The sequence below is a fragment of the Lissotriton helveticus genome, chromosome 9 (assembly GCF_964261635.1).
Source record: "Lissotriton helveticus chromosome 9, aLisHel1.1, whole genome shotgun sequence".
In the NCBI taxonomy this organism is placed as follows: domain Eukaryota; kingdom Metazoa; phylum Chordata; class Amphibia; order Caudata; family Salamandridae; genus Lissotriton; species Lissotriton helveticus.
This window is the reverse complement of record NC_136070.1, coordinates 200685551-200702989: the sequence shown is the minus strand read 5'-3', so window position 1 is coordinate 200702989 and position 17439 is coordinate 200685551.

The following is a 17439-nucleotide window of genomic DNA, read 5'->3' as shown; positions in this document are numbered from 1 at the left end:
GAACAAGACTTGGGACAGGCTTGTCCCTCACTTTCACTGGCCCCATATGTCAGAAGATACTAAGGAGTGTTGTCGCTCCTGTGTGACCTGCCAAGCCAGTGGCAAATCAGGTGGCACAACAAAGGGCCACCTTATACCACTACCTGTGGTGGGGGTACCCTTTGAAAGAGTAGGGATTGACATTGTTGGACCAATGGATCCCCAAACAGCCTCTGGGCACAGATTTATACTGGTGGTAGTGAATCATGCCACCAGGTATCCAGAAGCTATTCCCCTAAGGACCACAACAGCACCTGTTGTGGCAAGAGCCCTCCTGGGAGTTTTATCAAGAGTGGGCTTTCCAAAGGAGGTTGTCTCAGACAGAGGTGCAAACCTCATGTCTGGGTACTTGACTGCTATGTGGAAGGAGTGTGGTGTTAATTACAAATTCACTACACCCTACCATCCACAGTGCAATGGGCTTGTTGAAAGATTCAACAAGAGCCTCAAGGGTATGATCAAGGGTTTACCTGAAAAGCTTAGGCAAAGATGGGACATCCTTCTACCCTGTCTTCTGTTTGCTTACAGAGAGGTCCCACAAAAGGGGGTTTGGCTACAGCCCTTTTGAGCTTTTGTTTGGGCATCCTGTAAGGGGACCCCTATGTCTGGTGAAGGAAGGATGGGAGTTACCTCTCAAAAAGCCTGCTTAAGACATAGTGGACTATGTACTTGGTCTCTGCTCCAGGATGGCTGAGTATATGAAGAAGGCTTCTAAAAACCTTGAGGCTAACTAAGAACTCCAAAAAGGTTGGCATGACCAAAAGGCTGTGCTGACTGAGTACCAGCCAGGACAGAAGCACTCCAAGACAAATGATCTGGACCCCACACAATTGTTGAGAAAAAGGGATAGGTCACCTACTTGGTGGACCTTGGAACTCCCAGGAGCCCCCACAGGGTGCTCCATGTCAACAGACTCAAAGCATATGTTGACAGGGCAGACATGGACTTGCTCATGGCTACAGATGAGGGGCAGGAGGAAGAGAGTGACCCTCTCCCAGACCTGTTGACTCAGAACCCTGATGATGGTTCAGTTGATCGTGCGGCCTTAGCTGGCAGTCTCACTGACCAGCAGCAACAGGACTGCAGACAAGTTCTACAGTCCTTCAGACATATGTTTTCATTGACACCTAGTCAGACTAACTGGTGCACCCATGAGCTGGACACTGGTGACAGTCTGCCTGTGAAGAGTAAGATCTACAGGCAACCTGACCATGTCAGGGACTGTATAAAGACTGAGGTACAGAAAATACTGGAATTGGGAGTAGTTGAGCCATCAGAGAGCCCCTGGGCCAGCCCAGTAGTCCTTGTACCAAAACCTCACACCCAAGATGGTAAGAGAGAGATTAGGTTCTGTATAGACTATAGAGGTCTCAATGCTGTCACTAGGGCAGATGCTCACCCTATTCCAAGAGCAGATGAGGTCATTGATAGATTGGCTTCTACCAAAGTTCTGAGCACATTTGATTTGACAGCTGGCTATTGGCAAATCAGATTAGCTGAGGATGCCAAGGCCCAAACTGCTTTCTCAACCTCAGGCGGTCATTATCAATTTGGGGTAATGCCCTTTGGCTTGAATAATGCACCTGCCACTTTCCAAAGGTTGGTGAACCAAGTCCTCACTGGGTTGGATGACTTTTGTGCAGCTTATCTTAATGATATTGCTGTCTTTAGCTCCACCTGGGAGGATCACCTGATCCACCTAAAGAAGGTTTTAGAGGCCCTGCAAAAGGCAGGCCTAACTATCAAGGCCACAAAGTGCCAGATAGGGCAGAGTAAGGTTGTGTACCTGGGCCACCTTGTAGGTGGGGGTCAGGTTCAACCACTGGAGAATAAGATCCAGACCATCAAGGACTGGGCTCCGCCAACCACGCAGACACAGGTCAGAGCTTTCTTGGGCCTGTCTGGTTACTACAGAAAGTGTGGTAAGAGCTATGGGTCCATTGTGACACCACTTACTGACTTGACTTCAAACAAGATGCCAAAAAAGGTTCAGTGGACAGTAAGCTGTCAAAAGGCATTTGATGACCTGAAGAAAGCCATGCGCTCTGCACCTATATTGAAGAGTCCTGACTACTCCAAAGAGTTTATTGTCCAAACAGATGCTTCTGAGTTGGGGGTGGGAGCTGTGCTTTCACAACTTAATATAGATGGTCAAGACCAGCCCATTGCTTTTATTAGCAGAAGGCTGACCCCTAGAGAGAAACGTTGGTCAGCTATTGAGAGGGAGGCCTTTGCTGTGGTTTGGGCCCTGACGAAGTTGAGACCATACTTGTTTGGCACTCACTTCAAAATTCAGACAGACCATTAGCTCCTCTTGTGGCTAAATCAGATGAAGGGTGAGAATCCCAAACTGCTCAGGTGGTCCATTTCCCTTAAGGGGATGGACTTTACAGTGGAGCACAGACCAGGGACTGACCATGGCAATGCAGATGGTCTCTCCAGGTACTTCCACTTAGAACATTAAGATAAAACTGGTCAAGGTTAGTCTAATGTCCCTGCGTTTGGGGGGGAGGGGGTTATGTAGGAGAGTAGGGTCTGCTTTCCTATGGTCACCCCATTTCTTGCTTTTTGCTTCACTGGTTTTTGACTTAATGTGGCTGTGGGCCTACTAATCAGACCCACAGCCCTGCTGTGCTCTCTCTAAATTTCACACCATGTACTTTAGGTACATCAGCAATTGGGATTTGGGTCACTCTTATGAGTCCCTGTACAGTGTACCATAGGTACCCAGGGCATAGGGGCACCCAAGGCCTACCAGGGGCTGCAGCATATTTTATGCCACCCCTGGCTGGCCATCCAAACTGACACAACTGGCTGATCACTCAGCTGGGGCAAGGTTGTGTAATCACCCCTTGCTTAGGTGTAGTATTCCTATACCTACCATTATATATAGACACATATGCACCTATAAGTCACTCCTATGGCAGGCCTTAACAATCCTGAGGGCAGAGTGCTTGGTTTTATGTGAGATGGTGCTCTAGCATGTGCTGAGGCTGTCTGCAGCTTTCGGAACCATGTCCTTATAGCTGTTCTATGATATAGCCATACAATATACTCTTAAGTGCATTATGAACCTCGCGGTTAAATGCTAACTTTGGTTTGGCTTTATCAAAACATGTCGTGTAAGGTGTCATAGGCTTTGGAATACTACCCCCTTGCCAGTTCTGGAGACGGGGGTAGCATTCCACCCTTATAGAGGGAGAAGACATGTTGTTCCTACAAATCCCAGTTAAAGTTAACCAGAGCCTCAGCATCACAAAATGGATGCTGTTGCCACAGACACAAGTCTGACCTCCTGCTGCTGGGAGTCCTTCCAGCGAGGGAGGCTTGGACAATAGGTTTCCTGTCTTGGGAGGTGCTATCACCACCCCAGACAGGCTATAGTGTATTGGGGCAGGGATGGATGAAAGAAATGAGACACTGCCTGGGGCACACAAGGTGTCCCATGCATAGTCCAGTTCAAACCGGTGCTGGGCAATCCAGCCCCAGCTCTGGTGCAAAACTGGACAAAGGGAAAGGGGTGTAACACCCCCTTCCTGGGTCCCACCCATAGGAGGGATCTAGCAGAAAATCCAGCCCCTAAGATAGGTATATAGGTAGGAGCTGAGTCCCAAGACTTTAGATTTTATCCTGACTGAAACTTGAAATGAAACTCTGGACCTTTGACATTCTACTGCAACTAGAAGACTGAAGAATCTCCCTTGTGGTCAAGAAGTGACCACCCTGTGCAAGCAGGCACCATCATGAGATCAACAGTTTACTTTGTCGATGCTCCTGCCGGAGCCTGAGCACAGAATCTGACAAGACCCGGACTTCCAGACTTCCAACAGCCCAATCCACAGTCACAGCAGAGCTGAGACCCGTGGAGGCAACAAGAGACGTGGAACCGGACATCTTGGAAAGCCAGCAAATTGCTTTCCGTGCAACTTCTGAGGCACCCTCGAAGTTGTGCATTGGGGATTGAGAAGCTCCAGCCCCGAGCACCAACTGCACCGAAGATCAGCACTCCACACTCCACGAGTTCTGCGTGGGGCCCTTCTGCATTTTCCTGCTGGACGCGTCTGTCCAGTCACTTGCCCGTTGGCTAGTGGCCTGTGTGATGACAAAACCTTTGATTTACAACAATGGTCTGGTTGCTCCAGACTGGCCCCTGCTTCCCTGAAAAGGAGAAGCTCCTCAGACCTTGCTGGTCTGACCAAGAAGCCATCTTTGATTCCTGCGTGGGTTGCCTTTGCCAAGGCTTGTTGACTCCAATCCGGAAGCCGACACCACCAACAGCGAGAACCTTTGTGGGATTTTCCTTATCCAGCTCCTGGTTGTTGTCGACACCTCCTGGTCCACGTGGCTGCAGAGACAAGCTTCAAGACATCACCTGATTGCTTCGCGACATCGCCTGGTTCCATCCTGGTCACTGGCTAGTGACCCAGACTCTGTCCCCTCTGCTTTCAGCTACTCTTCATCCTCGATCCGCCCTTGTATCCACCTGGACACTTCTCTCCTGGTCGCCTGCAGCATCTTTCTCCAAGGCTCCATAGGAATAAGCGACGAAACCCGACACACTTTGACACCTATGCAACCGCTTCCTGTGGGTGAGGTAGCGCGAGTATTTCGGTACTCCTGTGGGTATTGACTATCCTAGTGTCCTAGTTTCAAGTAGCTTTTTCCTAGTCCATCCGGAAGTGTCCTAAAAGAACTAGTTTCCAATTCTTTCATTTCCATTCTAACTCCATGGTAACTTGCGTGCGTGTAAAGACACTGCACGCGCATCCCGTGGGCCTCCTACTTCCTATCCTTTGGTAGTACAGCGTAGCCCCAGCGATTCTGCAGGCCCCAGGCCTTTCCTTTGTTCGTGACGTGGTTCTTATACCACTATTTTAGTATATGGTTTGAAGTGCCCCTAGGGCATTACTGTATTTTGTGCAACTTATTGTATTTTAATTAAGTATCTTGTTATGTGCTGGTGCCTCTGACTTCATAAAGAGTTCAGAGGATTGTGTTAGAAATAAATACATATATATTTTGATATACAACCTGTGTGGTGTCCTTTGACTTGGTATTAAAGGGGTTACATATGGTAAAACAGCTGGCTTTACATGCCCTCTTGAGTTTAGCCTAAGACTGATTTGTCCATGCTATCACTAGGATAGCTGGTCTATAAGGTTAAGTTTACAACCATCACCATAAGTGTTGTTTGGACTGGTGCAAGGTGCTCACTAGAATAGTGAACATCATATACCAGGCCAACTTCTCACAGACTGGACTTAACTTTCTGAAACTTCTGTATTGAGTATCACCATGGGCCTGAAATAGAGCTTCCCTCCTGTTCTGAAGTCTTAGGGACTTCAACAAAGACTTCACCAATCTCAGGGTACCACTTCTGGAACTGCTGTTTCAGCTGCCACAGAGAAGGGAAATGCAACTGACTCCCTTGCTGGCTCTGTGTCCTAACAGCACCGTAGACAGCACCGTCTGCATCAAGCACCGCAACCCTGGTCTCACCGATGACTGACGCAGCCGCCACCGAGCCGCTTCTTGCACTGTGACCTGTTAGCACTGCAATCTACACGGCCTCACTTCACTTCGCCACCCAGGACTCTCCGAAGCCTTCGCTGCTGACTTCGACACCTGTGACCACATCATGGCCAGGGACACCGCTAGTAAGTTTTACAATGCACCGCTCTGCCCACACATCCCTCTGGGCCAACGGACACCAGCTCCCACTAACCAGCTCTGTCGCCTACACTGCAACCTGCCAGCACCGCATCTAGCACCATCTCGCCTTCTACCGTAAGCCTTGGTCTCACCAATGCCGTCTGGACGATCATCACTGAGCAACTGCCTTCACCACATCGAGAGGACACTGCACTCTGCACCGCTTCCATTTTGCAATGCTTCCATTTTGCAACACAACCACGATGGTTGCCATGACCAGCTCACACCACACTGGTACCGACTCTCTGGTACCGAATTCGCTGGCCCGTACTGACCAGGTAGGCTGGAACTGTTAGACTCTGTTGTTTTCAGCATCGTGGTAGCCCCGGACTAAGATACCAACTCGTATGAACTGTAATTTTCAAGTATTCTTGCAAAGTATACCTTTTTAAGTACTGTATTGTGGATTTTTATTGTTTTGTTCTTGTTTTAAGTATATAAAATATTGGATAATTTTTTTAAAACAGGTGTGGTGTCCTTTTGTAGTGTTTTTACTGGATTACTTTTGGTTATGTGCAAATGCTTTACAAACTGCCTCTAGGATAAGCCTGACTGCTCGTGCCAAGCTACCAACAGGGTGAGCAGGGGTTATTTTAGGAGTGTAACTACCTTATGCTGACTAAAAGGAAGGGTCCCTACTTAAACAAAGGTGCAAACCCTTGCCTACTAGAGACCCCCATTTCTAACACATCTCAATTTACTGCCATGCATTACTCTGCATAATGGGGGCATTACATGGGTAGAGCATGGGTGCTTGCATCCATTCACCCATGTATTCTAAACCATTAACTTCCTCCTCCAAAAAAACAGTCCAGCCTATAACACATGCTCCACTGTTCAAGACTGCCTGTATTGGCTCTAGGCAGCAGATTGTGTACTAGTGGAGGCAGTGTACAGGAATGTGCCAATTCTTGATAGAGATGGATTTTTCCTGCCCTCTCTCTTTCGTGCAGCACAGCACAGCAAGTTCAAAGCTCTGTTGCTTTGCTTGAAACACCTGCATATCCTTTTCTATCCTGCCCCACCTATGCCATGTGGCAATGAGTACAATCTAGTGCCAAAACAGGAACCCTTGTGGCATGGTGCTAGGTGGCATGGTTGTAGGTAAAATACATTCTGCAAAATTAAGGGACACTGACAGAATCCGAAATGTTGATGTGTGAATCAGAATTTAGCAATCATAACCATAACTGGCAGATGAAGAAAAGGCATGAAATCTCACAGGGGTGTTCCATCAGGGAGAGAAGGCCATATCCACTGCTGACCTCCCTAAATGACCCTCTGACTCTTTTCCAAAATGCTTACATGCACCTTACATTTGGATGCTAGTGAAGTGCATCTGCAAGAGGACTGCAACACCTCATCTTTTTCATATTATTATCCATACATTTAGCAGAGAAATGCTGATTTGAAATCCAAATTAATTATTTTAGTATTAATGTTATTATAATTATAATTATTGTTATTGCTTTGTTGTTGTTTTTGTTGATATTGATGATAATGATGATGAATAATACTACAGTACAATTTATTATGTAATGATAGTAATGCCAATGACACACAAAGTAACACGAAAACAACAATACATTCATGCTTAATGACATTAAAACGACATATTTATGACTTGCTTAAATTGTGAAGGAATATTTAATTTCGAAGTGCACTTATTTATACCTATCACTTTCATGGAGGATTTTATGTGACATAAAAAACTCATAAAAAGGGAACGATATTAAAATAATTGCATGAGAATACTGGTGACTCATGGCAGGGAGTTTAAAATGCGTATTAGTAATGTAGAGCGAGCTGCTGTTTTTCGATTAAGTATTCTTAAGAAATGTTGAACCGTGGTAAATAGAATTCTAAATTCCTTTGGTGCAAAAACCAAGACATATCCGAGGTTAAAGGTGTTGTTTATTCATTTAGAAAGGATTTAGCTAAATATATTTAATTCTTTTGAAATGAATTCCCCTTGGTAGTATGGTGTCTGTTGGAACAAGAGGTGTTTTGAAGTCACATACTGCCAGTAATGAGTTTTTTAAAATACGTAATCTGTATGGGAATTGTTTACTAACGTTGATAAGTTGATAAATTGAAAGAGGCTGGTGGGGATTTCAAAGAATACGCTCAAGTGATTATTAGTGGAGGGATCAATAGAAAATGAAGGTCTGGGGCAATCCTGTTATTGATCTTAACAGGAAGGATTACTTTTAATGAAATGTTGTATGAGATGGAAATTGATTCGAGGCTGATAAGGAGTATGAGAAGTTAATAGGTACTCCGACATTACTCACATTCTGTAGGGCAAGCCTAGGTGAGGTTTTTAATTGAAAAAAATCACATTTTAAATAATTCCCCTAAATGAATTTTTGTGCAATTCAATTTTCAGAAAGTGACATTCAAGGTTCAGGCAGCTGAAAATATTGCTGTGAATTAGGTACATTGGAATACCTATTCATTTAATGTGGAGTATATTTTAAATGGTAGCATTCATTGCATTGTTGACGTGTTTTTTGGTTTAACATAAAGTTGAATAAATGCACACAATGTTTAGTTTTGTTTATATATTTGCTAGGACAGAGGTACTGTCAAGTCAAAATTAGAGTCCGTATGTATCCTATTTTCAAATGACTAAATAACAGAGCATATAAATGGGTATAGTGTATATGTATCCATTGGCACGTCTAATACAATGGACAACATATAATATTACTGAACATTCCATTCTGCAATCAGGATAAAGTGCGTTTTGGAGAAAAAAAATGGTATAGCGCTTGGTACAGCCAATTTTATCTTTTGTCTGCACTGAAATGGAATGTTGTACCCAACCTTTTGAAGGTGAATTCATGTTGCTGTTTAACCGCATGTAGCTGCTGAAGGTATTTAATGTGTTAAGCCTTTTCAAGTGATTTATAGAGTGCGTGGGCGCAGAATGAAGTTTTAGGACAGATTTCTTCTTGAGATATTATAAAAGCTTCACTGTTTCTCTGTTTCCCAGCGGTCCATGCAATGGCACCTGCAGTTTAAAGAGTATTTGCCTGTGTATCCAAATTAGACGCAATCAAAAGGTCTCTGTGACAGATTAATTCTAACTGGCGGTTGTCATTTAGCTCGAGATTATGTTACATTATCCTAGAGCAAGAACGTCTTCCCCTGTAGGAGGTGACAAACAATAATTAACACACTCAGCTTGACTCATTATCAACCAAAATGAATGCTGTTTTCGCCTTATCCACTGAGCCCCCAATCTCAAAAAAGCTTTTGCCTGAGATGTACAGATTTGCTTCATTTAATGAAGGATTGCGAAAATAAATTACCTTTGTTTTCATCCTCGTTTAAACGGAACTGTAATCAAAAGATAAGGTAAAAACAATGACCTAAAAGCATTGTTTAATTGGATTGTTTGCAGTACATTTTGTTTTCCCCTATTGTTCATTCAACTACATTGTTCTTCTGTCTTGTTCCATTTCAAGGTATACAAATATTGGGGGTTATTTTCTAACAGAAAAGTTAACTGAAAATATGTCAATCGTTCCCACGTAAGTAGAGTTCAAACATAAAGTCCCTTTAGTGTTTATTTTTTATTTTTTTTATTTTGAGTCCCTTTAGTGTTTAATCAAACTTTGTCATTGGTCTTTTTGCTGGGCATCTATTAGCTTCCAAGATATGTTTTGCTTATTACAGGCATGCGCAGCCAGAGGCACCAATAATTTTGGGGCGCTCGTGAGTGGGTTTGACATTGAGAGAGCGCAAACTGACCTAAATGTATGAGTGCATCACACTTACCTGTAGTAAGCACAAATCATGAGGAGAAATGCCATGAGTGCTAGTAGTATCTGTAATAATATTCTGAATGTATAGCTAATGTAGAGATTTAAGTAGAAGTGGAACTAATACAGAAATGTGTGACACTATATGATTTTATTAGATGTGATTATTCCTGAATTCATGTCGTGTAGCTGCTAAAATGTAAGATGGCATGTGGTAAAACGCAGAATGTGGTAGGCCTCAGGGCCAAAGCTAGAAGGTGTTTCTTTTCACGACATAGATTGCAATAATGTTTTGGCCATTGCATTAATGGGCCATGATTTATAGATGTGTTTACTGAATAATAGAATAAGAGTATTAACATGCTTTAATTAATGAAGAAGTTGAATGCTATAATCATTATGAGAAATGCTGTAGGCCTGAATTATTTTAAACATTGATTTACACGTACATGTCTGGGCTGAGAAATGTTGCAAACCTTTTTGGAAGTCTATGAGAGTTGGGTTCTTGGCCGCAGATGTCTGTCTGCAAGGGAAAGGGAGGATCCGATTATAAATAATATGAATAGAGGTCTGTTCAGTAGACGGCCCAGACATGGAGGAGGGTTCTGGAATGTTTAAGGGGTATCAGCGGGCCGGAGAAGAGTCTGAGAAGCAAGGTCAACTCCAACGTATGAGGCCCAATACAAAGCAGCATGGAAAAAGCCAGAAGCTACACCACGTGAGAGGCGTCTCATGAGGGGCGTCTCAAATGTTGTTGACTGTTTTGTATTAGGGACAGCACCCCTGGGTGGAGTTAGAGCAGATACCTGAGGACCCTTTAGAGAGCGGATGGGTAGGCAGAGAGGGGTCATGACTGGAGAACTATAGGTTTTCACCAAGAGACTTAGAGTGAGTGACTTCCCTTGGGGGTCATTCACTGCTGACACCTTTGTTAGGTTGGGATTTGGTTAAGTAGGGATACCATCTAGAGCAGGGTAGGGACAGCCTAACCTGTGTGTTTTCCTCCAACTCAAATGAAGGAGAGATATGCGTCAATGCTGATAGCTTTATTATTCTTAGAACTTGTGTTAGTAATTTCCGTTGCTCGTCTGAGGGCTTTCAGAGAGCACATGTATGTAATTGGACCTGTGTATCTCGTGAATCTCATTCTGAGATGCCTGTATTTGCAGCTTATCATATCTTTACAATAAACTTTTGAAAGCTAGAAGTTGTTTGTGATCTTTGGGAGCAGAGTCCTTTATTGGGTGAACTAACTTGCTAATGGATGCACTTTCTTCCTCAAAGACAGGCAACAAAGGTTCAGTCGACCAGATCGAGGTTTAGGTCAATAGTGATAAGGTATCGATCAAAATCTCGCCCTTCCAGTTGGTAGCTATAGAGGATGGTTGCCTTCTTGAGGACGGTGACCTAGGCCAGGTTAGCTTACCCCAAGGCCCCTAGAAATCGATGATCGGAAGAACCGCCCGCTGAAGAAGATCCGGATGACGTGAGACAGAAAAAGCAGCAGTATCGGTCGAGAGTGAGTATAAAGGGTCATGCGTGTTAGATTGCGGTGTTTTTGTATTGTATCTATGTTGTAATGTCTGGCGGAGTTGAATGTCTGTAGAGTGACTGTGGAACAGGTTGTGAGCGCGCGCAACCGGTGGAAATCTTAAGTTCAAGGAGAGCTTAAGTGGTTCGGGTGTATCGGACACCCAGAGTAATTGTCAAATAGTGTGAAGGGGGTCATGAGGTACCATTGATCACCCGAAAGACCGAGATAGGGGGAATGTAAGAGTGAGTGCGTGAGTAACGGACGCTGGTCGGAGGTTACTGTGTGTGAAAGCAACCTATCAGAGGGACGATAGACATTTCGTCAGTTGTGTTGACAATTACATATAGACTGTGGACGTACAGTCGAGGGAAGTGACCGCTTGGTCGGAAGTAGTCATTTTTCGGTGTATGAATGGGACGCATGCATGACCGGGAGACGAGTTGAGAAAGGAGGGGTGCTGCTGCGAAGCGGAGAAAAGTGACGTCAGGAAGTGTCGCGACGTGATTGGCCGACCGGAGAAAGACCGCGCTGCGATAGGCCAAGTTAGCAAAGCCGCGACAGGATTGGTGGATTGTCATCAGGAAGTAAACAGAGTAGCGAGGCTGGATATTGTGCGCATAATTATGAAGTGTTTTAAATGGCTGAGAGCGGTGTTTAAAAAAGAGAAGCGGGGATCGTATGAAGGGGAAGAAGCCCCGCCGGAGGGTACGCCAGCTCGTTACATGGCAGTGAATGTTGGGTTGCATACGATATCAGAGTGGAGTAAGATTACGGAAGGAAATGAGGAACTGACGTTCCCGAAGTACGGGACGTTCAGATTAGAGGTGTTACATCGATTAAATCAGTCATGACCTCAATAAGACCCTTGCCTAGACCGACCCAGTTTGAAGCCCTTGATGCATGGATTAGGGCAGCGCATGAAAAGAATATGAACAGACGACAAGAAAGGGTGAAACGATCGGTAAGGGCAGTGCAGGATGCCAGGTGGGATGCGGATGCTAAAAGATGGAGAGTGCATAACATGGAAGTAAATAAACTATACCCGGTGTTAGAGGTGCCCGTAAATAAAAGCCCCCTAGAAGAAGATGATGAGAGCGAAACAGAGGACAGCCTGATAAACAGATTGTTGACAGACAGGCCACCCCCGTATAATAGAGCAGGGGGAGAGGTCGAGCATAGTGAAGGAGAAAAGGGGGGCAATGCAGGAGAGCATAGACCGCTTCCCAGTTCAGAGTGGGATCCTGAGGCAAAGAAAGAGCTGTCCCAGCCTAGTCAGGTGCAACAGGTAGTCGGGAGGTTTGTGGTACAAAGAGCGCCGGAAACGGAGTGCGCCACATCCTACGGATTACCAGATGCACTACAGGTACCTGTTACCATAGGTCCTATAATATCGATATATGACCAAGAGAGAGCAAGAGGGGAAGAACGGGTACGGAAGGACAGAGAAAGAGCAGAGACGGCAAGGAGGAACGATACGATTAATTCCCCAAGTCAGCTGCCGATACCGAGAGAGTGGAGCACCCCGATGCACACAGCAGGGGACCCAGGAGGGGATCCAGGGGGCCCTAGATGGCCAGCGGATCTGAGGGGAACTGGACGAAAATCCTTTCAAGAGCTAAATGAGTACATGAAGAAGTGGGATGAGGCAGTGGAGGCTCACAAGAGCATCATAGCTGCAGAAGCTGAAAGGGAAAGTCAGGACAGCAGAGCTCGGACTCACTGCGGGGCTGGGGAGAGCAGCCCGGAGTGGGACTGTAGAGAGAGAGATAGTAGGGGAGTCACCCATTGGGCCCGGAGTGGGAATAGAACAGACCTGGAAAACGGGGGCCCCGGGAGTGGAGGGGTGGCGTGCCCAATACTCAGTGAAGGGGAGAGGAGAGCGCAAGAGTACAGAAACAGCTTTAAGTGTCCACACTGTGTGCCCGGCACCAGAGAACAGAATGGGAGTTGTGAGAGGTCGCACCATAGTCCCTGTGATGACGGAAATGAGCGCAGCCCAGGGAATATGGGGAACCAGGAAGGAGCGTATCGGATACTGAGCGATACTAGGCAAAGGGAGAGTAGCGACCAGAGGGAAAATAACAGAGAGGCGTACGGTGAAAGGAGAGAAGAAGAAGAGAGTGGGCAGAGAAAGAGTGGGGGTAACAGGCCCGTGTTCCATCACCTTCCAAGATCGGATGGCCGAGCATGGGACCTGGAGAGATGGGAGCAAGGGAGAGCACTCATTAACTCTCCCGAGCCCAAACGTAGAGCTCGGAGTTGGGATGGTAGGGAGACCAGTGAGCCCCCTTCGAAAGACATATTGCGAGCTGAGATAAAAGCTAAGAGACTCGATGTCGCCAGCTTAAGGTCAGACCTGGATGACATGATAGATGGTACCCTGCCTTTAGAAAGAATGGAAATGTATGAGCAGGATGAAATACTGTATATGGCAAAGGATATCACTCGAAAGGCGAGAGCAATCCATGAGAAGTTAGTCGAACTAGCAGGCAAATATATGGTGGATCTGTCAAGAACCAAAGCATTACAGGGTAACCACAGGCTACATTACACAGATCGAGACCTAGATGAGAGGAGAACGATTGGGCTGAAAACGCATATAAGGGAACTGATCACTGGAATAAGGACATGGAGGGCACTAGATAAGTGGGAAGAAAGGTGGTCCAAGAAAGGGACCGGCAGGAGAAGCACGCTTGGGACGACACCAGGAAGGCTGCAGGGAATAGAAGCATACCCTTTGCGTGAAGTCGCCAATGGGAACTATGTGCATGTCCCTTGGAGTAGGGGAGATTTAGCTGCTTTTACCACCTCCTTCCCCAAATTGCGGGAAAACCCAGTGGAGTGGTACAAGCAAGTCGAGAGATTTGTAAAAATCTCAAAGGTCCTATGGATAGATCTGAACACGCTGTTCGACATTGTAGTACCAGGAGATCTGTGGACAGCATGCAAGGTTAGCGCTGAGTGGCCCACAACGGAGCCAGAGAGAGATGCTAAGACTAATGGGCCGTCCGAGATTGTGATGGCAAAATTCGAGAGAGTGATGAATTGGCTGAAAGAGAAAGTGCCAATGCAAGACATAGATTGGGTCAGAATAGACCGAACCAGACAGGAACCCAAAGAGACCGTCCACGAATATTACGAGAGATTGCTGAAGGCGTTTAAACAGTATAGCGGCCTGGATGTAATGGATCCAAAAGACATATGGCAATTCGTGTCCAAGTTCGTCCTGGGACTGAGACCGGATATTAGTTTAATGATTCAGCAACACTCGATTTGTTGGCAAAGTAAACCCCTAGACGAAATACTGAGGTATGCCAGGTACTGCTGTGATGAGATAGACTCCAAGGCTAAGAAACTAAAAGAAAAGTTGATGGTGGTACAGATGCAGGCAGCAGGAAAGGGGGGACAGCAGCAACAGCAGCAAGGAATAGGTACAGGAGGAAAGAAGCAGTACAGTCAGAACAAGGGCAATGAGGAGAGTTCCACCTTTAGACCCAGATTAGACATAGCTGCTTTGAAGAAAACGACTAGGTGCCACCAGTGTAACGAGGTGGGGCATTGGAAACGCGAGTGTCCCTACAATGTAGAGATAGGAGAGCAAGAGATAGAGGAGGAAGAGGTCCAGAGCGCGCCTACAAGAGGGGGGACGCCATACCAGGGAAAGGTGCTAAAAGGGGGGGGGCTCCTCCCCGAGCCCAGTTCCCGCAACCTCCTCGAGTAGGGACCATGGGTAAGACCTATAGACAGATGCCCCTGTTTGTAGAAGGAGAAGAGTGCTATTATGTGGACCCATTAACCGGACAGAGAGTGGAAAGAGAAGACTGCACCCTCGGGGCAGCCTTGGAGGTGGACCAGAGGGGACCCTATGTCGAAGCAGAAGTAGCAGGGTGCCCCACGACATTTCTGGTGGACACAGGAGCCACTAGGTCCACGATCAGATCAGCTGCAGTTCCAGACCTGCCCATGTCTGGAGAGACCATACAAGTGGTGGGGGTCGCAAACAGGAGAATAACCAGCCAATTGACAGAACCAGTACAGGTGAAAATAGGGAAGTACAGCGATGAGCACCAGTTTGTGGTTTGCGATTCAAGTCCTGTGTGTCTGCTAGGAAGAGACCTGTTGTGTAAATTGAATTGTACTATATACTGTACACCTCAGGGAGTGGAGGTATTGACCAATGATGATGATGCAGACTTCAAAGTTGCAAACTCAAGAATATGCGTGGAGCTGTACCCTACTTTAACAGTAGATGAGCTCCCCTGGGACTTGAGAGAGACAGTGGCACCAGAAGTATGGGATTTCACTGGGGAAGAGATAGGATTGGTCAAAGGGGTGGACCCAGTGAAAATTGTAGTGAAACCGCATGCTGAGTTCCCAAGAACACCCCAATATAAATTGACTCCAGAAACGATTGCAGGCATAAAGCCCGTGATCGAGTCTATGATTAAACAGGGAATACTGAAAGAAATCGTGGGTAGTCCATGCAACTCCCCGATTATGGGTCTGCAGAAACCAAATGGGAAATTTCGGATAGTACAGGACCTTCGAAAGATTAATAACATAGTCGTTTCGTGTTGTCCAGTGGTACCGAATCCATCAGTGATACTGTTTCAGATTCCATTCCAAGCTGAGTGGTTCACTGTGATTGATCTTTGTCAGGCTTTCTTTTCGATCCCTTTGGACGAAGAAAGCCATTTTCTTTTCGCATTTAAGCTGGAAAATCGCGTCCTAACATGGTGTCGTATCCCTCAGGGGTATACAGAGAGCCCATCGATCTTTAACCAGCTTTTGAAGAAAAATCTTGAAAGTCTAGTGCTGCCCCAGAAGTCAGTTCTGGTCCAGTACATAGACGACCTCCTTGTGGCGTCAGAAACAGAAGAAGCTTGCAGGGAGGACTCTATTGCTTTGTTAAATCACCTAGCTGCCAATGGGCACAAGGTGTCCCCGGGAAAGTTGCAGTACTGCCTGACAGAAGTGCAGTACTTAGGACACCGAATAGAGAAAGGCAAACGAAAGGTGTCACCAGACAGGATAGAGGCGATCATGAAAATGAATGCGCCTAAGACACAGAGAGAGGTCAGGATGTTCCTAGGGATGGTGGGTTATTGCCGACAGTGGATCGCGAACTTTTCACTGAAAGCAAAGCCCTTGCAAAAACTGACGCACAAGGAGGTGAGCGATCCGGTACCATGGGACAAAGACTGTTTGATGGCATTCCTACAGCTGCGAGAGGACCTGTGTCGTGCTCCGGCATTGGGAATGCCTGATTACAATAAACCATTTTTTCTTTACTGTTGTGAGAGAGAAGGTTGCGCGTTGTCTGTGTTAGTCCAAATCCATGGGAATGCCCGTAGACCAGTTGCTTATTTCTCGGCTACTTTAGACCCAGTAGCCGCAGCGTTGCCCGGATGTCTCAAATCCGTTGCTGCAACGGGTGTCAGCATTGAGAGATGTGAAAATATCGTCATGGGGCACCCGTTAGAGGTGTGCGTGCCCCATTCTGTTGAACTGTTGATGACCAGGACCAAAACACAGCATCTGACCAACAGCAGGCTCACGCGCTATGAGCAAGTTATTCTTGCTGCAGAGAATGTGACCCTCAAGAGATGCTCTGTTTTGAACCCTGCCACATTGATGCCACTCCCAAATGATATCGAGGATGATGATGAATGTACAGACCATGACTGCCTCGATGTGACTGAACTATGCACCAAACCCAGACCCGACATCGTAGATGAGCCACTGACTGACCCAGATGAAATTTTCTTTGTCGATGGCTCATGTGTAAGAGACGAAGTTGGGCAGTTGAGAGCAGCTTATGCTTGTACAATTACTGGAGTTGTGGAAGCTGGGTGCCTGGAAGGAGTACACTCCGCTCAGGTAGCCGAGATTATTGCCTTGACACGTGCTTGCTTGGCAAGCAATCAAATTCGAGTCACCATATACACCGACAGCCAATATGGTTATGGGGTGGTTCATGATTACGGGCAGTTATGGTCTCAAAGAGGGTTCATGACCTCTTCAGGCTCTCCCATTCGCAATGGAGAGTTTGTGCGCCTGTTGTTAGAGGCGTTGCAATGCCCAGCAGGTATCGCAGTTGTAAAGTGCACCGCACATACCAGAAATGAGGACTTCGTTTCGAAAGGCAATAGATATGCTGATGAAGTTGCGCGGTATTGCGCAGAACAAGGGTACTCTTTCACAGAGGTGGAAGTGGGTGGAATAAATGTAAGGACTGAATTAGCCATGATATTGGAAACTGTTGATACTTGGGATGAACTGGCAAACATGCAAGAAAATGCTCCTGATTTTGAAAAAGAAACATGGGAAAAGGCAGGATGTGTAGTGGGTGAGTCCCATTTTTGGGTCTCAGCAGATGGCAGA